A 550-nucleotide genomic window follows, 5' to 3' on the forward strand; every position below is an offset into this window, starting at 1 on the left:
GATCACAGGTGCCCCCCCCCCCCCCCCCCGAGTCTAAATGATAAAACACATTATTTTTCTAAATGGTGACTTACAGACAGTTGTCCATAGCGGGAAACATCTAAAAGCAAGTCATTACGGGTCTTTATCACCAATTGTTTAGAAATATGTAGCATAGCCGAGCGGTGAGGGGAGAGCCGCTCGGCCAGGATCTGACAGCCGGCGGTTCTCTCTCTCCTCACCGCTCGGCCATGCTGCTGTGACAGCGGCTCCCTCCTCCACACCCCCCCAGCTGCAGCTCTTCCTTCACTTCTCCTCGGATCACCACTGCATACAGGCGGGGGAGAGAAGAAGGGATCCAGAGGAGAAGCTGCAGGCTGAGCTCTGTGAGTGACCGAGCGTCAGAGGATCGGTACATATCAGCGATATGTACCAATCCTCTGTGTGCAACACATCAGATGATCACTCCAGTGTTTGTAAATAACTGGGGACACATAGTACTATGTGTCCCCAGTTATGAATGAACAGGAAGTGCTTTACATCACTTCCTGTTCATTCATGAGATTCTCAA

Source organism: Nanorana parkeri, unplaced genomic scaffold (genome assembly GCF_000935625.1).
Source record: "Nanorana parkeri isolate BGI_ZX_2015 unplaced genomic scaffold, ASM93562v1 scaffold452, whole genome shotgun sequence".
Classification (NCBI taxonomy): Eukaryota; Metazoa; Chordata; class Amphibia; order Anura; family Dicroglossidae; genus Nanorana; species Nanorana parkeri.